We start from the raw sequence: 21,116 nt of genomic DNA, 5'->3' as shown, positions 1-21,116 counted from the left end.
GGACTGTTATGGACAAAAACCAGATGGACATATTAAATAATCCAGGACAAAGGACAATTAACCCATGGGCATAAAACTAAAATCAACACGTCAAACATCATGATTACGGAAGTTTAAATAAGCATAATTCTTTTATTTCATATTTAATTTCCTTTATTTTATATTTAATTGCACTTCTAATTATCGCACTTTTATTTATTGTTATTGTATTTAATTGCACTTTTAATTATCGTACTTTTTAATTATCGCAAGTTTATTTTATCTTACTTTTATTTATCGCAATTTCATTATCGTTATTTACTTTACATTAAGTCTTGTATTTATTTTTAATTTTGGTTTTAACTGCGACTAAAGTTTTAAAATCGATAAACCGGTCATTAAACGGTAAAAACCCCCCTTTATAATAATAATGTTACTTATATATATTTGTATTTTTATAAATTTAAACTAATATATCGTTAAGCTTTGTTTAAAGATTTTCCCTGTGGAACGAACCAGACTTACTAAAAACTACACTACTGTACGATTAGGTACACTGCCTATAAGTGTTGTAGCAAGGTTTAAGTATATCCATTCAATAAATAAATAAATATCTTGAGTAAAATTGTATCGTATTTAATAGTATTTCCTTGTAAAATATAAGCTATTTTATATACACCTCGCAGAACATCAGATGCTCCATTCATCTTTTCAGATGAATGCATCAAATCTTTTAATATTCTTAAAGAAAAACTCACTAATGCACCAATCATGATAACTCCAAATTGGAATCTACCATTTGAACTCATGTGCGATGCAAGTGATTTTGCAATGGGAGCCGTTTTAGGACAAAGGATTGAAAAACGATTTCAACCTATTTATTACGCTAGTAAGACGTTACAAGGAGAACAAACGAACTACACAACTACTGAAAAAGAACTCTTTGCTATTGTCTTTGCTTTTGACAAATTTCGTTCATATCTCGTTCTAGCTAAAACGGTGGTCTATACCGACCATTCTGCTCTTAGATACCTATTTTCAAAACAAGATGCTAAACCACGATTAATCTATTGGATCTTACTCTTACAAGAGTTTGATATTGAAATCCGAGACAAAAAGGGAGCATAAAATCTCACAGCTGATCACCTTTCTCGTCTTGAAAATCCCGAATTAGAAGTTCTAAATGAATCGGCCATACAAGATAACTTTCCTGATAAATATCTTTTGAAGATCGATTATAATGAAATTCCATGGTTTGCAAACTATGCAAACTACTTAGTATGTGGATTCCTTGAAAAAGGGTTGTCGCACCAAAAACAAAAGAAATTCTTTAGTGATATAAAACACTATTTTTGGGAGGATCCACATTTGTTTAAAAGTTATCCCGATGGAATAATACGCTGATGTGTATTCAGAGATGAAGCTAGTCAAATCTTAAACTATTGTCACACAGGACCAACAGGAGGGCATTATGGGCCTCAACTTACAGCAAGGAAAGTCTATGACGCTGGATTTTATTGGCCTACAATTTTTGAAGATGCACACCTTCTCTGTAAATCCTGTGATGCTTGTCAAAGGGCCGGAAAAATAAGTCAACGTGATGAAATGCCACAAAATGTCATTCTAGTATGTGAAGTATTTGACGTTTGGGGTATTGACTTTATGGGTCCATTTCCAAAATCTCATAATAATCTCTACATTCTCGTTACCATTGATTATGTATCTAAATGGGCGGAAGCACAAGCTCTCCCAACTAACGATGCACGAGTTGTAGTCAACTTCATAAAACGTCTTTTTGCTAGGTTCGGAACACCGAAAGCTTTAATAAGTGATCGGGGTACTCATTTTTGTAATAATCAACTTGAGAAAGTTCTCAAAAGATATGGAGTAACTCATAAAATCTCAACCGCTTATCATCCACAAACAAGTGGACAAGTTGAAAATAATAATCGAGCATTAAAACGTATTCTAGAGAAAACCGTAGGATCAAATCCGAAGGAATGGTCCATGAAATTGGAGGATGCACTCTGGGCTTTTAGAACAACCTACAAACTCCAATTGGAACCACACCTTTTAAACTCGTTTACGGAAAAGCATGTCACCTTCCAGTAGAAATTGAGCACAAAACATTTTGGGCTTTGAAGACATGTAATCTTGATTTACATGAAGTCGGACGTCTATGGTTAAGTCAACTAAATGAACAAGAAGAATTAAGACATGAAGCATATGAAAATTCGTTAATCTATAAAGAAAGAACGAAGAAATGGCATGATAAAAGAATCAAAAGTTCAAAAGAATTTAAGGAAGGAGACAGACTCCTTCTTTTCAATTCACAATTCAAGCTATTTCCTGTAAAATTGAAATCAAGATGGTCTGAACCATTCATAGTCAAAAGAGTTTTCCCATATGGAACAACAGAGTTGATAAATTCAAATGGGATTGAATTTAAAGTCAATGGTCACAGAGTTAAACATTACATACATGATCCGATGGAAGTTGACAATGAAGTTAATCACAATTTCGACACCATAGCTAACTAAGTGTGGGGAGAATCAAGTCTTTTTAAGGATAATATATATTTCTGTTAGAGTTAGATTTTTTGTTTTCGTGTAGTTCCCGAGAATGGAATCCGAATGGTCTTTCCCTAGCAGACCCTAAAGAACTAGTCTTCTCCCCCCATTCTGAATTTTTATTTCTTTTAGGTTTTACGAGATGAAGAATTCCTTTGATCTGAACCATGGTCTACTACTACACGCTATGATTACTAAATGTAATAATAACACTTTTCCGAGTGAACTAGTATCATTCATAAGAGGAAAAATGGACGAAGTGAGGAAAGAACTCAGGAAAAATCATCATAAGACACATTTTGGTAAAGGAAAATCAAAATTCGCAACAAAAAGAAGAGCACGACACCTTGAAAGATGTCATAAATGCGGAAAATGGTCACACGAAGGTAAATGTTCAAACAATCAAAAATATTCAAATACCGAATTTGTTACTTTATGCAGAGAAGGACTGTTCATATGTTTAGAAGAAAAGTTATTAAAGAATCGAGGTTACGCTTGTGTAGCTATGGAAAACCAAATCACATGACTCTCCTATGAGTCGGCTAAAGCAGGTCTCTGAGAATTCTATCTCACAGGTAAGTATGTACAGTTTTTATTTATTTATCTTTTTATTGCTTTTAACCTTTTGATAATAAACGCTGAATCGTTCGCTATAAAGTATTAAATTGATATTCAATAAAATTAGGTATGCGAAACCGTAATTATTGATATCATACAAAAATTTATTACATCAGTGCGAAATTTACCATTTATTCATAAGGTATAAATATCTTTAATCAATTAATCCAAAATATTTTAAAAATTCGTAAGGAGTAAAACTAGGTAATATAGTCGAAATTACTTTACCCAAAAGAGGAACGTATATTTTTGTTAATATTTGATTGATTAAAGTGGGATAAAAGACCTAAAATATTTTTAATTTTAATTTTTACCTTGTTTTTAAATTAATATTAAATTATTATTGAAATTTTTAAAAACCAATATATTTAAGTTTTTAAATATTTTTAATATTTTCAATATAAGTTTGTAAAATTAATGTAAAAAAATATTAATAATATTAATATGAAATTTTAATTTTATGCATTTTAAATTCAAGTTTGGTGTGAATTTAAAAATAAAAATGTACTTTATTTCATTAAGTTAAAAATATGATTTTTAAAATTCGTCGTGAGTTGAAGATTAGGTCGTTGAACCGAAATTGCTTTACCCGAGGGCGGGACGAGAAATTTTATTATCACTATTTTTAATTTTATTGATCTAAAGTATGCAAAAAAAAAACATAAAAAATCCAAAAACCTTAGCTTTTAAAACAATGCTTTAAAATGACAAATTTTAAATTTTGTCGAGGGACGGACTAGGTAAACATACCGAAACTACCTAAAGTAAAAGGAAACAAAATTTTAAAAAATTATTCATTTAAATTGTTTTAATAAATAAAGATTTTATATAAAAAAAATAAAAATATTATGTATGTTTGTAGTTTATCTTATGTACAAAACAGGATAAAACAGCGAACTTTCAAAGACTGACATTAAGTTTAGCAAAAGCTATTTATTTTGACGACATAATACAAAATATATGTGAAATAACAACAGACAGAATGAACAAATGAAGTGTACCATTTATCATATAAAGCATACAACAATATGTTTGGAAACTTTGGTAAAATTTAATCATTTTTCTACGCTAATCACCCTCAATAATTTAAATTGTTACTGAATTCTTGCAAATGAGGGCATTGCAAGATCTTAAGTGTGGGAAGGGATTAAATTCTTTCGAGTTTTAAAATTTTAATTTAAACACTTGGTTACCATTAAAAATACTAGTAACGCAGTAGTTGTATTAGAATCTAGTGCTCTCTGATAATAAAGAACAGCCCTAGTCTTATATACTGACTACCCAATTCTAGTAAAATTTTTAAAAATTTTCAAATAAATGAATTCAAAATCATGTTTATAGATATTTATGAACGATAAAACTAGGTGTTAAAATGGAATAGATGAGAATAAAAAGGCAAAGAAAGGAAAATAAAAGCCAAGTGTGGAAAAAATTTACCAAGTTATTTAGAACATATATCACATATTTTTGTACAAATAATTGAAGATACTTTTATTTTGGATGATATTAATCATTTTTACCCAATTTATTGTAATATAAATGGAATTTAAAAGGAAGTAAAGTCTTTCGAGAAAAATACACGCGCTGCTTGATTTAGGTCAGGAAGTTGTCGTCCAGACCAGTTGTAGAGTCTACGAAAAACCTTGAAAAGTTTTCTCGAAAATCAGCTGGAAATCTACGGACCTCAGCATCAAACAGGGTCGCCAAGTGGTCCGACTTATCCTAACCATGAGAGGATCTGTCTCGTACAATGGGAGGCACCTTGCAAATTAGCTTATAAGACTAATGAATCAGACCTCCAGAAAGGATAATCTCCTTAAAGATAAATAATTAGCCTTTAAGACTGATATTACTCAATCCTTGAGATTGACCTTAAAGATTGAGAATTCAAACTCATGGAATTCGATGATATCTAAACTCGAGCTTGAACGAGAAAATATTTTGATCAAATTACAAACCGATTTGTTTTCTGAAAACCCTATTTTCAATGCGTTCATTACCATTGAACGTAAAATCCTAGGAATTCACCTAGAATTCATTAGGTCACCTGAACCAAATCGGGTGTCAACTATAAGAACGGTGGTTGCATAGCATGGTCAAAGACAGGACCTTGTGCCAGACCGAAAAACTATAGGGTGATCTTTACTATTGCTCCTACAAAGGATAGTAATTGCATCTGATACGATATAGACTATAATCAAAAGCATGTCACGGGACATTGCCTTAACAGTTGCTTGTTCAACGCTTTCCTTTACAACCGGACGGTAGTTTACCGAAAGGTAATATACGGAACAAGTAAACTGGACGTGTTGCTTTCCTAATACAAGGTTAGCAAGTGGGTGACACAAAACCGCAAGTTTTAAGCTAAAATTTTCAAATCTGAAACCCACAAAAACATTTTGCAAACACCGGTGAAGGGTTATTCCGGAAAACTTATCTAGGGTAGAAGCTAGATTGAATTTTCAATAGATCAAATGTTTTCATAAAGATCCAATTTCCTAAAGGATCTAAATTTTTATAGTCATGTGGGACTGTAAACCACATCGTTACTATCATTGTTAATACCGCCGTATAGAAATCACTGATGTACAAAGTGTGAAGAATAAAGAAGTGATTCTAGTAAAGTTATATTCAAGTTCTATATTACTTGAGGACAAGCAACGCTCAAGTGTGGGAATATTTGATAATGCTAAAAATGAACATATATTTCATAGCATTATCCTTCAAGAAAGACAAGCTTTTGGTTGCAATTGTTCTATTTACAAGTGATATTAATTTAAATAATAAAATGTGAAGACAAAAGACAGATTCGACGAATTGAAGACGCAAATGACCAAAACGCTAAAAAGTACAAAGTACAATCCAAGAGGTTCAATTTATTGATGAGAAACGTCTAAAAGTTACAAGAGTACGAGCCGCAAAATGTAAAGTACAAGATATTAAATTGTACGCAAGGACGTTCGAAAATCCGGAATCGGGACATGAACCAACTATCAACGCGCGACACAACGGAGCTAAAATTACAAGTCAACTATGCACAAGAATATAATATAATATATATATATATATATATATATATATATATATATATATATATATATATATATATATATATATATATATATATATATATAATTATATAAAAATTATATATATTATATTATATATTAAATAAATACGAGCAGCCCATTTTTACTCACTTTGTGACCAGGAGAAGGCGGCCATGCGATCGCATGGCCTGGAAGAACAAAAACCATGCAGTCGCATGGTTTACTGTAGCTGGCCACATTCTATAAAATGCACGAGTTCTGGCCGAAATAAAACACCATATATTTTCTATCTTTCACTCTCTTAAATATATATTATATTTTAATTATAATTTTAATATTAAAGTTTAATAATAAGGTTATGTTAGCGAATGTTTTAAGTTTGTAGGTCGAAATTCTGTCCGTGTAACGCTACGCTATTAATACTCATTGTAAGTTATGTTCAGCCTTTTTAAATTAATGTCTCGTAGCTAAGTTATTATTATGCTTATTTAAGCCAAAGTAATCGTGATGTTGGGCTAAATATTAAAGACGGGGTTATTGGGCTTTGTACCATAATTGGGGTTTGGACAAAAGAACGACACTTGTGGAAATTAGACTATGGGCTATTAATGGGCTTTATATTAACTAAACGATACCTCGTTAATTTAATATAAAGGTTACAATTTGACGTATCTATATATAACCACATACGCTTAATCGGGTACGGTGGGCGGGATATCTATAAATACAAATTATTGTTCATTTGATCGGACACGAGAATGGATTAATAGTTAATGGACTCATTAAAATAGGGGTGGATTACATTCAAGGGTAATTGGTGTAATTATTAACAAAGTATTAAAACCTTGGATTACACGCAGTCGATAACCTGGTGTATTCATTAAACAAAGTATTAAGACCTTGTTACAGTTCGAATCCCCAATTAGTTGGAATATTTGACTTCGGATATAAGGTTAATTTGACGAAGATCCTCGCACTTTATAATTATGACCGATGGACTATTATGGACAAAACCTTATGGACATATCGAATAATCCAGGACAAAGGACAATTAACCCATGGTAACAAATTTAAAATCAACACGTCGAACATCATGATTACGGAAGTTTAAATAAGCATAATTCCTTTAATTTATATCTCATCGTACTTTTATTTATCGTTATTTAATTTATCGTACTTTAAATTATTGCACTTTTAATTATCGCACTTTTATTTATCGCAATTTTATTTATCGTCATTTACTTTACGCTTTAAATTAAGTTATATTTATTTTTAATATTTTATATTAGGTTTTAATTGCGACTTAAGACATAAAATCGACAAACCGGTCATTAAACGGTAAAATTCCCCTTTTATAACAATAATAATATTACATATATATATATATATATATATATATATATATATATATATATATATATATATATATATATATATATATATATATATATATATATATATATTATACAAATATAGTTTAAAATAAATATAGCGTTAAACTTGGCTAGCTCCCTGCGAAACGAACCGGACTTACTAAAAACTACACTACTTTACGATTAGGTACACTGCCTATAGTGTTGTAGCAAAGTTTAGGTATATCCACTCTATAAATAAATAAATAACTTGTGTAAAGTTGTATCATATTTAATAGTATTTAGCAAAAAAATATAACTATTTCTTATACACCTCGCATAACATCAGGCCTAACAATCCCCATTCAGGTTATGGATGGCTTTAGTACTTCGAGATTATTATACAGACGAGAGGTTCTGTTTGGGGATATTCTATGCATTAAGTTAATGTAGGTTACAAGGTGTTCAACATATGAATGATTTTTATCTCTATGCAGTTTGCGAAATGCCTGATATGAGATGTGTTTACAAAAATAAAAATCTTGTGGTCTATTATTATGATTGATAATTATATAGGTTAAACCTATAACTCACCAACATTTTTGTTGACGTTTTAAGCATGTTTATTCTCAGGTGATTGTTAAGAGCTTCCGCTGTTGCATACTAAATTAAGGACAAGATTTGGAGTCCATGCTTGTATGATATTGTCTAAAAACTGCATTCGAAAGTTTTCTTTGTTGTAACATAATATTTATTGTAAACTATTATGTAATGGTCGTGTGTAAGTGTGATATTTTAGATTATCATTACTTGATAACCTAGGTTATGTCCTTTAAACCTTTGTCGATAAAATAAAGGTTATGGTTTGTTTTAAAAACGAATGCAGTCTTTAAAAAACGTCTCATATAGAGGTTAAAACCTCGCAACGAAATCAATTAATATGAAACGTTTATAATTATTATGAACGGGACATTTCAATCGAATTCCATCTCAAGGTGAAGAAACTGAAAAGAAAGTAAGAACATGTACTTGTTGCAAGCAAGCAGGTCATAACCGAACAACATGCAGCACTTCTTATGACCGAACCGGTGAATCTACTTCTCGGAGGGTTAAAATAACAGCCTCAAAATCAAAGTCAAAGTCGAAAGAGAAAGTCGAACCTTCTCAAGCTTATTAGTCTCAATTTTATCAAATGTACGATTTAGACCAGAATTAGTTATTTCATGTTTTAGTTTATCCAAGCTTATGAGTCTCAGTTTGTAGTTTATGTTTTGTGTTTAGTCCAGTCCTGAATTAATGTTTACTAGTTTAATTTGTGTTTATGGTTACGGTTTGTATTTGTGGGCCATTAATATTGTTTGTATATGTGGGTCATTAATATTGTACACCCAAGGCGCAAGGACGCAAAAACAAAGTTTGCGTCGGTAACTTAAAAAAATGTAAGACACAAAGATAGACCTGTAATCCGACGCAAAGACGCAAAACCGAAGCTTGCGTCTGACATTTAACCAGACGCATGGACGCAAACAAAACCTTGCGTCTGTCCTTTAACCAGATGCATGGACGCAAACAGAACCTTGCGTCTGACATTTTAATAGATGCAAGGACACAAAAACAGCCTTGCGTCTGTCCCAGAGTATTTACATCCAAAATTACATGTTCTACCTAAAATAAAAACTGTATAAAAATTATATCTTACGGTACAAGTTAACTACTTAACAACCTTTGGGTCCTTTTTGGTGGTGGTTCCTGTGTGTCAAAGCGTGCACGGAAGAATGTTCTTGCCATTCGAATTCTATACTCCATAGTAGCCTTTTTAGGGTCTCTAATGTTGTCAATCTGATCCCAACCAAATACTATCCTCTCCATATGTATGCAGACCCAAACACCACAATAACCATGGCCACCACTCTGCATCGGCACATACGGTGCATCCTCAATCATCAACTCTATATCTTCTTTGTTCTCATAATAGTCAACAATTTCACTATCCTGCTTCTTGTTAAAGTAATCTATAGCCTTCAAATAGATCGGCAAGTTGTCTGACAAGTTTTTGAAGACAACATCGAGTTGACCTTTATCCAAACAACCCTTTAAACTATCATACACCAGTACTTTCTGTTCATCTAAGTTCAAAGATAGTAGTATAAAATGTTCAGGATCTAAAAAATGTACTGGTATCAAAATCTGCAAGAAAAGAAACATAAAATTAGCAAAAACACAAAACTACGCAAGGACGCAAGGTTAATCTTACGAGTGGCGCAAGGACGCAGGGTTGATCTTGCATCGTCAGTGAAGACGCAAGGTTAATCTTGCGAGGGGCGCAAGGACGCAAGGTTGTCTTTGCGTGTTCATTTTAAGCGCAAGGTCTATCTTGCGAGTGGCGCAAGGACGTAAGGTTGATTTTGCGTGAACGCAAGGACGCAAGGTGACCCTTGCGTCTATATCAGTTTACTCACAATGGATAATTGATGTATAAAAAAGCACTAACCTTATCACATTCAGCCCAGGATGGATAAAGGTCATCATTGCCATCCCCAAGACCAATCAAATACATATAATCTGGGGAATTGGATTTAATGATCCCCTCTGAGCCAGGATTGGATGTACCCCCACTCTCCTCCTCCTTTTGAGTGTCATCATCATAAAAGGACTTGAATCTCTCTAGTTGATTGAGGAAACCCAATGGCATAATCAACCATCGAGAAATACATGTATAACCTACAATCGAAAACTGAGGACTCGAGGACATCTAGCTAGCTCGGGGGAGAAACCTCTGCCAAAATCTCAACAGGAAGGTAGCCCATCCATCAATATGCTATAATCAGAGCAAGTTGATCATGATGTTAAAAGCAAAAACAATTAATAACACAAACTTCTGGTTTAATTAACAAACTTACTATGTTTTCCAAATAACCAGAAAATGCCATTCCCAATAATCATCTCCAAAACTCAGCATCAAGGTAGAGGAACGTTTCATTCTGGAAAATGAACATGCAATGCGTATCTTGTTTATCGGAGATCAGTGATTTCAAATCTTTTGTTGGCCCAGCATGCTTCTTTTGATCTCTTCATACATTAGGTGGTGGTGGTTGCAAAGTTCCTTGATCGTTTATAAATTTATCAACCATGGACCAAATTTCTTCCTCACTAACCCAATCCTTCTCCTTCCTTTTTCTCTTCTTTTCCTTTTTCTACAAAAAAAAAACAAAAATATATAAAGGATAAAGAGGCAAGAACTGTCTTGAGTCTGTCTAATGCGGACGTAAACACGCAAGAACTGTCTTGCATCTGTCTAATGCAGACGCAAACACGCAAGTGGGTCTTGCATCAATGCACACGCAAATACGCAAGACAATCCTTGCGTCAATCAGTAATGCACACGCAAAAATGAATGGAAGGTCTTTACGTCATATACTAACCTCAATCTGGTCTGGTTCATTAACCAATGGCAAATCAACAGGTTGTTCTTTTTCCACACACTCCACAGCCAAATTCTCAGCCTCTTTTTCCTCGAACTCCACAACCACATTCCCAGCCTCTTTTTCTGTAGGCTTTTCAGTATTTAATGGCACCAGATTCTCAGACTCTTTATTCTCTTGATGAGAAACCTTTAGCCTTTTTACTCTCGAGGCTACTTCGTCTGACAACTGTATAATGACATAAGTTAGCAAGCATACGCAAGGACGCAAGATATAGCTTGCGTCAGACAAGACGCAACACGCAAGCAATTTTAAAGACCACACGCAAAGATGCATGTAAAACCTTGCGCCTGGTGGCGCAAAGACGCAAGTAACACCTTTCGCCTGGTGGAGGTAAACAAGCAAGCAATTTTAAACACCACACGCAAAAACGCAAGACATACCTTCTCCAATGGTTTTCTATACCCCGGTGTTGTGAAAGGGGAGTTTAAAACATGAGTGGGACTTCTTTCTCTTTTCCCACGTCTAACAACCCTCGGAGATGTATCATTGTCAGAGAAAGATCGAGGATCCACACATGCATCTTCATTGTCATACTATAATTAACCAAAGACGCAAAAAAATAAGTTAGTAATGAAAACGCAAAGACGCAAAGAAGATCCTTGCGTCGATGTCTTGCGACTTGGTAACATTCCTAGTAACAGGCGCAAGGACGTAAGGAAGACCTTGCGCCTACATTTTAACCAAGATGCAAGGTCACAAAATAACCTTGCGTCTAATTTACCTCATGGTGTTCTTGTTCCATTAAATGTTTTTCATGATCATCAATCTTCTTTTTACATTCAGGCAACTCCTTTTCTTGATCATCCACCCGCTTAGTCAACAAAATCACCAAACGCAGTAATTCCTGCAAATTGGGATTCAGTGTTGGATGAGGACTATCTGAGGTCTGCTCTGACTCCTCATGCAATAATTCCTGCAAATTGCCACCCACCTGCTCCTCAAATTGATTATCATCTTCAATATTTTCCTCCTCTTCAACAACTTCTCCTTGAAAGTAAGAGGAACTCTGGATCCACCACTGACAAGCTCTCTCAATCTCAGATGGCTGCAGTGAACGAAAAGGTCTCTTTTTCTTGGGACAATCATCCTGAAATTAAGATGAATATATTAGTAAATATAAAAGAGACACAAGCACACAAATGTCACCTTGCGTCCAAACGCAAGCACGCAAGGTTGATCTTGCGACGCACGCAAGGAAGCAAGATTGATCTTATGCCTGGAAACACACGCAAGAACGCAAGGAAAACCTTGCGACCTACGCAAGGACGCAAGGTTAACCTTGCGACGGACGCAAGGACGCAAGGTTGAACTTGCGACCAAAGCAAGGACGCAAGGTTAACCTTGCGCCTTCTTGCGATACACTATAACCTGATCTGTTCAATATTAAACTGCTGTATATACTTAGGAAATGTGTTAACTAACCATTTTATGTAAAAGTTTGAGATAATCAAACACTGTAAAGGTTTCAGCAGATGAACGCTTCCAAAATAAAGCTCTTGGAACTCCATCCTTGTCAGTTTTGGTTGCAAAACTCTTAATGGTACGACGGTATGCCTCGAGGATCCAAATCTTAAATGCCCACATAAAACCAGCCAAAGTGTACGCCTTTCCACTCCCACTCTCTAATTGCCTTTCCCGAACCTCAAAACCTTCACTAACTGCTGAGTAAGTAGCATCCCAAATACGAGACCCCCATGGGTACGCATTCACCTTATTAAAATCTTCAACCAACCATAGAAACTGTTTATTAACTATATGTATCTCCTGCTTCCCCATAAACGCTCTCTCTACGATCAAAATTATAGCTAATCGAACGATATCATCATCACTAACCTTTACATCACCTTGTTTTTTGATAAGGATGTTTTGTATATCATTAACCAAAATGTTGCTGGCATCGGCATGCTTTGGAAAACAATGCTGTCTAATGGGTGCGGTCTTAGATTCATAATTGCGAGTGATGTAATGGACCATGTCTGTCTGGGATCCAAACAAAAAACCGGTGACTAAACAAAATTCACTCCGACCAAATCTAATCATAAAATTAGGAGAAAAAGTAAACCAAATATCTTGTTACTCTTCCGGGTACTTAGTAGCGTCTAATTTTGATGAACGCTCACATTTCCGTTGGAGCATGGCATGTACTAGTCCAGGATCATTACCCGTGTATGAAAGATGTAACCAGGGACCAAAGCATGTACTTCGGAATAATTTTTCTTGATTTTCAGTCAAAATTTTCTTGACCTGAGGTATCACGGTCAACATATTCTTCATAGTCAATTTACCTTCAACGTAGCCCTGTAAAAGTGAGAAGAACATCAGCAGACAAATCACTCATACGCAAGACGCAAAACAAAGCTTGTGTGATAATAATGACGGATGCCAGGACGCAAGGTTAACCTTGCGTGCATCATGCAATCTAGACGCAAGAGACACCTTGCGTAACCTAGAACAAAGACGCAAGTACGCAAACAAAACCTTGCGTACAACCACATGTCCTACGCAAATACGCAAGGTTAACCTTGCTTCTAAATATCAACCGATTTTAAAATTTAAAACTAGCAAAAAGTCCTGTGTATCGTACACAATCTCAATAATATACAAACAAAATCACAAAATACAAACAAAATTTCATTGACACATTTTATCGAACAGTTGGCGTGCAAAAACTTTGTTTAAGCATAAAGAACGAAGAAAACTAACATAGATCGAATAATATAACATAGATCTAAGAAAATATAACCTGTTCTTGAGACATAATGAACGATGATGGTGATTCGATGATGTAGGTGGCGTATTAGCTCGCTTGTACTTTTGAAGATCGAAGATGGAATGATTAAGGTTGCGGCTTAGTGACGATGAAGATGGAAGGATGAACACGATGAAGATGTGAGGATGCTGATGAAGATTTTGCGAGTGATTTGTGAGTGTTTGCGAAAATCTAAGGAACCATGATGACGATTTTGCGAGTGACGAGCGAATGGGCACCAGAGAGAAGCTTGCGTATGAGTGTGGTTTGTGAGGTGAACAGTGAATGCAAAGTGATTATTTAACCAGCTCTTTTTAGGTAAGACGCAAGGTCGCAAGTACGCAAGGTTGCAAGGACGCAAGGTCGCAAGGACGCAAGGCATCTTGCGCCTTGAGAGGGCAAATTGTCAAACTTTTTTTTAAGGGCTGTCAGTCAACAAGCTTCAAAAAATGGGCATTTTGGTGATATTCCCACTAGCTTACTACATTTTTTATCTGCTCAACATACTAACGGTTTTGTATCTGTTGGTGCATCACTTACAGCCACACCAAATGCCAAATCATGGCTATCATCTTCAGGTGAATTTCATTTGGGTTCCAACAAATTCAAGGAAACGATAACTTTTTGCTATCCATATGGTATGACAAGATATCCGACATGACCATCGTTTGGTGTGCAAAAGATGGGCATACTAATGGATCCAAAGTCGAGCTAACCGGTGGGACCAGGGCTCGTACTTACCGATCCCGAAGGAAAAAAGGTATGGACCTCAGGGTCCATATCTAATATTGCTTCCAGTTTTATGAACGATAACGGAAACTTTGTGATTTTTGGTAGCAATTCGCGAAAGATATGGGAGAGTTTTAATCATCCGGCAGATACCATGTTGTCTACTCAAGTTATGAATAGAGGAGGAGTGCTTAAATCAAAGCTGAGCAAAACAAACTTCTCGGCTGGCAAATTTCAGTTGAGTTTCCAGTTTGATGGGAATTTTGTTCTTTATACTCTCGATATAATATCTGGATCAACTAGTAAAGGTTACTATGACACGGGTACTTATAATGTTTCCAAATCGACAAATTCTGGTTACCAATATATTTTTAATGTGACGGGATACATGTATATATTGAGAGGTAATGGGGAAAGACATGAACTTACTCCAAGAGATTCATTACCATCAGGAGATTATTATCATCGAGCTACTCTTGAATCTGATGGAGTTTTCGCTCAATACTATTACCCTAAAAATTCTGATGGCAATCAACGTTGGCAAGTTGTATGGTTTGAGCCAGAAAATATATATAAGATAGATGGCAGCGGTGCGTGTGGATTAAACAATGTTTGCAGCCTTGAAGATAACCGGCCAATATGTGAATGCCCCACAGGGGTCTTCGTTGCTCGATTCTAACTTCCCGAATGGTGACTGCAAGCCTGATTTTGTTCCAAGTTGTGATGAAAATTATGGGGAAGAGAAATTTGACTTCATCGAGCTCAATAATATTGATTGGCCACAATCTGGTTATGTCCACATGGACCCATCTAACGAAGAAGGCTGCAAAACTTCTTGTTTGAAAGATTGTTTCTGTGCCGTTGCGATTTATAGAGACAGTCAATGTTGGAGGAAGCAGATTCCACTCTCCAATAGAAGGAAGGACTCTTCAGTTAATGTGAAGGCCTTTTTGAAATTTAGCAAAGGTAATCATTCTCTTCAAAGCCCTCCTGAATTTGCAAAAGAAAATAAAAATCAGAGAAGTTTGATATTACTTGGATCAGCCCTGTTAATCACATCTGGTATCGTAATCTTATTATTAACTATTGTGATTTGTGTCGGGTTTTTTCGAGTCTACAAAAAGAGATCCCCAAATCCATTACCAAGTAGTAAAGCTGTTGAAGCCAGTCTGCCACGCCTTACGTATCAAGAGCTAGTCAAAGCTACTAACGGGTTCAAAGATGAACTGGGAAAGGGAGCTTTCGGGGCAGTTTATAAAGGCGTATTAGGGATAAAGACCATTGTTGTTAAAAAGTTGCATTCTTTAATTCAGGATGTTCAAAAGGAATTTAAAACCGAGGTCAACACAATAGCAAGGACTAATCACAAGAATTTGGTGCAGCTTCTTGGCTATTGTGATGATGGTGAGCAGAGGCTATTGATTTACGAGTACATGAACAACGGGACTTTAGCGGGGTTTTTATTCGAAGACACGAGACCTAGTTGGAAACAGAGGAGTTACATTGCAATAGGAATTGCAAAGGGACTCGCGTACCTTCACGAAGAGTGTAGTACTCAGATCATTCACTGTGATATAAAACCTCAAAATATACTTCTTGATGAACAATTTGATGCCAAGATTGCCGACTTTGGATTAGCAAAAATTTTGATGTTGAATCAAAGCCGAACGAATACTGGAATAAGGGGAACGAAAGGGTATGTTGCTCCTGAATGGTTTAGGAACACTTCGGTGTCTGTAAAGGTTGATGTGTATAGCTTTGGTGTGTTGCTACTTGAGATTGTTTCGTGTAGGAAGAGTGTGGTGTTTGAGAGTGATAACGAAGATATGGAGATATTAACTGATTTGGCATGGGACTGTTACCAGAAAGGCGTACTGGATATGTTCGTTGAAAATGATTCAGAGGCGTTAGATGACTACAAGAAGCTGACACGGTTTGTGTTGGTTGGTCTTTGGTGCGTTCAAGAAAATCCGTCTCTGAGGCCCACCATGAGAAAGGTGATTCATATACTTGAAGGAGGACTCGAAGTAGCCGAACATCCATGCCCATTCGCTTACTCTCTTACATCATTCAAATCATTCAATGAATGTGGGTAACTTGTTCTATTTCTGTTTCTATTTTTGAATTTATTTTATTTTATTTTATTTTTTAAAATTTCAGTCTTACTTGAGTTCTAGCTATAGTAAATAAAGATTGCAATACAATATGACTATATGTGGTTTGATTATTAGACCATCTAGATAATAGTACTAGTCCTTTTGTTCACTTATTGTTAAAATGTGCCTTCTTTCATATTTTCCATTCTATTCTACTTTTTAGATGTCCTAACTTTTTTTTTTCTTTCTAGAAAGGAAATAACTAACACACAATCATCACAAATATATAGTTAATCTGTCTCATTATAAATGTCCACTATTAATTTTTCATAAAAAAAATTTCAATTTCGGCTTTAAATATTTTATTTGTGTTATATAATATTAATTATATGAATGGATTGGATTCTAAATGTGTTCATTAATAACACAAACAAAGATATTAATCAAAAACATTTACAATCAAAATTGAAAATAAAGACTTTCAAAAAAGTTAATAGTTGACACTTTGGGTAGAATGAAGTACATCTTTAGCGAATATATACGTCAATCCAACACCACCCTACCTAAGACTTGAACGCACATTCGAGTTTAAGAAGTCCAATTAACATTGAAAGATGAATCCCTTAATGCTTTTCCTTTTGAAAACTTAAGTGGTAAACACAATGTTGTGAAGATCTCATCGTTTATTAGTACAAAACTAATACTCAAAAGCATGTATACATTATATTTTAAACAGGTGTTTATGCATATATTAGTGGATTAACAACTTAAAGTACAACAATTATTATAAACATGTACTTTATTTGACTGAGGGAAATGTTTTATCATGTTTTGGTACATTTTTACACATCAACTTTCTGATGAACATTTTTCACATATTAGTTGGATAGTTTTCATGCTTGTGCAAATTTGGTTTTTGTAATAATCAACGCTGCAACAAGACGACGGCGGGTGTTATTCTCTATTGGTTTTGTGAAGGATATTTTGTACCACGATGTTACATTTTTTCAATTATAGACTAATGAGTTTACGGAATTTAAAAAGGTGCATATATTGTGCTTATTATGCAAGTACAGCATATTTAACCTCCCATTAACATTCTTTTTCAGATTAGAATAGCTCTCAATAACAGATTTTTCAAGGAAAAATTACTAAGGGTGTATTTGGATGAAACTAGCTGGAGCTTATAGCTGGAGCTGGAGCTTATAGACTAGAGCTGGAGCTGGAGCTTATGATTAAAGCTGGTAGCTGGTAGCTGGAGCTTATTATTTTTTATAAGTGTTTGGTAAACTAGCTGAAGCTTATTTTTCAGTTCATAAGCTCTACTTTTTTTCATAAGCAACTAGAAGTAGTTTATTTTTTAAGAGCTTATGATTTTCATAAGCTCCACTTTTTATGTCTACCAAATAAAGCTTATGACTTGAAGCTTATTAAAATCATAAGCTCAAGCTCCAATAAGCTCCCATAAGCTCCAACAAGCTTCATGCCAAACACACCCTAACTGGACTTTTGAATCCCTTAATTGCTGATAGCATATGATTCAACTAGAAAGCTGCCATTGCAGAAACAAGTTCTGATCACACTGGTAAGGTTATTATGGTATAGCAGAGAAATCAGATTGAGATATTCGATAAAGGAACGGCAGAGAGAAATTACATGTTCAAACTTTTTTATTTTATTTTTTTTGCGCTAAAAATACAATAAGACATCGAAACGGATCATATAGAAACGGAGACTTTTTCAAACATTAACAACTAAGAGATAAAAAAGGGGAGGACGTGACAAAGCTTGTACTTAGAGCGCAACTTAGAAACAAACTAGATAACCTATCTATAACCGAACCTCGTCCAAACTTATGTTGTAGTGAATGACATAAAGTTACGTTTATACTAAAATAAAATTAGCATTTCCATATTAAATTATTGTTCATGACGGGGTTTATATACTACTGCTACATTTTAATGATTGATATTTTTGACGTTGCCTAACGGCCCTAACTGGAATATGTTAAAACCCAAACACAACTTCGATTGTGCAAACTTTTCCTTCAATTTAAACTATATATACAAGTTTTTAAACTCAGTTGAATTATTACAAAGTATTAATTTTCATGTTTAATTTAATACTGATTTTCCTTATACGATTTTGATACGAATATTTATTCATGATATCTTTAATTATGTATATTGAATTAAGTTATGCGTGGTATACTTAACGTAGGCTTAAAGGTTACGTTTAGCATTATCTTTCAAAAAAAAAAAAAATGATCAAATTAACATACAATATAATCTGGATGGTATACTAGTATATAGTTACATAAATAAACAAGCTTCTAAAGCTGTAATAATCAAACATCTATACTAACAAAAATGTGAATAGACCCAATCCTGATTGTTTATTGCTGTGAATTTGTGATGTTGTCAACCTGCCATGCTTTCTTCAATTAAAATATGCATCAATGAGTATAAACTGCATACTGTATCATATATTGTATTACGTGCTTTTCCATTGTTGCTTTTTATACATAATCTGTGAATGTTATTAAACTTTACAACTTTATTAAGTTTTGCTAATTTGCAACACACGTACATACTCGTTCATTCAACACATAAAAACTCATAAGTCACATCCATACATGTTGCTTGTACCATTTCGATATTATTAGATTATTGATTATATGCATGGTACTTGGTAAAATCTTACAAGTCAAGTTTGAAAATATTATGATCGATTACATAAACGCAACACCATCTTAATACAAAATTTAATTGATATAACTTATTCCTGTTTATTATAGTCACGATTAATCAAATCCGTGTAATCAAGGCAGGCAATGAACTAGTATATGGTATATTGCAATCTATATTTATGATAGATTATAGACTAGAACTCAAGTAAGACAGACTGAAATAAAAACAAAAACAAATGCAGCACAAATTACCCAGATTCATTGAATGATTTGTATGAGGTAAGAGAGTAAGGGAATGGACATGGAGGTTCGGCTACTTCGAGTCCACCTTCAAGCATCTGAATCACCTTTCTCATGGTGGGCCTCAGAGACTGATTTTCTTGAACGCACCAAAGACCAATCATCACAAACGTTGTCAGCTTCTTCTTGCAGTCGTCATCTAACGCCTCCGAATCATTCTGTGATGACCCGTCCAAATCCATTTGGACGAATACATCATTCATCGATTTCATAGTGAGGTACTAACCTCAACATGATACGTTTTGTAAACATTGCATTCTTTTGAAAAGGCACACCATAAATGAATATCAAATTCCAAGGTTTTCGACATCTGATGATTTCTACACATAGACAATCACCGTAAATAATAGTTTACCATAATACATTCGTTGACAATGCAGTCAAAATAAGATACATGGTGATGATTTTGTGAATGAAAAGTTATCTCGAATAAAGCACGTATGACTCCATGCACATAGCTTGTATAACGTATAAGCAAACAGCGGAAAACTTCTAGAAACCTGAGAATAAACATGCTTAAAAGTGTCAACACAAAAGTTGGTTAGTTCATAGTTTAGTGTTGCGCATAATCTGTATACAAAGGTGGATCACAAGATTTCAGTTGTTTCATCCAGAAACGTTTATCAAAATATTCTACGAAATTGAGCACCCTGGTAACTAAACTTTAACGTTATAATAAGTACCCCTGTTTTAACATACATGCAACCAACATGTACAATACACGCAATCCAACGTGTACTAAACTCAAATAGCATACGTCTGTTTTATAGTTCAGGCTAGGGTTTCTATACCTGGAACAGACGGGGATGTCAAGCCCTATGGATCCATATACTACTACTCGCGCCCACCAGTTCTTATAACCGGCAGTTACTAGTTACCAAAGCTAAGGGATTTTCAGTTCAAACTCAGTGTAGAATTTAGTATGTACTTGTGTCCATTGCGTTTAAAATAAAGTGCATGTATTCTCAGCCCAAAAATATAGATTGCAAAAGCAATTAAAAAGGGAGCAAATAAAATTCACCTTAGCAGCACATAAAGTCATTCACCGAAATGTGACCGAAACTCGGAATGCAAAATAACCGTAGATCTCAACATAGAGAACATATGTTGGTCAATACATGTCTAACAAGCTAGGTCGGGTCATAGTGTATCACAATCCTAATGCTCGAGACTGACATGCAAAAGTTAACAAAAGTCATCTCAAAAGTCAACCTGACCCAATATGATCTTTAAATCTTATACATGTTTATTAACATAGTATAAGTCTTGATAATTGAACAAATTTATAGTTTATCAAACTCAAAATATTATTTATTTCAGGAGCTATATTATATTTGAATTATCATAGCAATCGAAAATATTTTATTATTTCACATAGTTTTCCAATACTTGTAAAATCGGATTATAGTGTTTATAAAGCTTTAAAACATGATAAGACAGTCAAATCTGACAATTGTTCAACAAAACGAGACGTGCCTTATATAGAAATTCATTTACTC

General features: G+C 34.4%; 1 pseudogene; it reads left to right on the top strand.

Annotated features, from left to right (window-relative positions):
• The first annotated feature begins 14,445 nt into the window (after positions 1-14,445).
• LOC139841895 (G-type lectin S-receptor-like serine/threonine-protein kinase LECRK3) lies at positions 14,446-16,628 on the top strand (annotated as a pseudogene).
• The last annotated feature ends 4,488 nt before the right edge of the window (positions 16,629-21,116 follow it).

This window comes from Rutidosis leptorrhynchoides, chromosome 4 (assembly GCF_046630445.1).
Source record: "Rutidosis leptorrhynchoides isolate AG116_Rl617_1_P2 chromosome 4, CSIRO_AGI_Rlap_v1, whole genome shotgun sequence".
Lineage (NCBI taxonomy): Eukaryota > Viridiplantae > Streptophyta > Magnoliopsida > Asterales > Asteraceae > Rutidosis > Rutidosis leptorrhynchoides.
This window is presented reverse-complemented; position numbering and strand designations above follow the sequence as displayed.